The sequence below is a fragment of the Pinus tabuliformis genome, chromosome 2_2 (assembly GCF_031772625.1).
Source record: "Pinus tabuliformis cultivar Carrire ecotype Pingquan chromosome 2_2, CPIR1, whole genome shotgun sequence".
Lineage (NCBI taxonomy): Eukaryota > Viridiplantae > Streptophyta > Pinopsida > Pinales > Pinaceae > Pinus > Pinus tabuliformis.
The window spans coordinates 272,815,612-272,816,088 of record NC_142300.1 but is presented as its reverse complement, the minus strand read 5'-3'; positions in this window follow the sequence as shown (position 1 = coordinate 272,816,088).

The window sequence follows — 477 nt, the reverse complement described above, 5'->3', positions numbered from 1 at the left end:
TGAAGCTAGAACTAGAGGAGTTAATCTTTAGTTCTTAGTTCTTAGATTGATTCTTACCATTGTAAGGCTTCAACAAAAGTTTTGATCTCAGTATACCTTCTCTTTCATATCCATTTAAGTGTGTAAAAACCATTCTCTCAAAATTTGAAAATTTGCAAGGTGAATCTTGGAGGTTTGAATAGGTCAAGGACATTCAAAAATTTTACAGTGAAGAAGGAGTCGAGACTGAGTATGGGGCTGAATAGAACTCTGGAAAGTTGAGTTGCAGGGCCAAGTTTAAGCCTAGACAAAGGGCTTATGTTTAGGCCTGTTGGGCGGCTTCAAGGGATTGTGTTAAATCTTGTATGAGGTCTAATTCAAGGCAAGATAAGACCTGAAAGAAGAATGTTGTCATAAATCTTGTACTATTGTGGAAATGTGGTCCTTGACAAGTATGTGTAAGAGATGCCTTGTATATGTTGTTGAAGTTAAAAATTG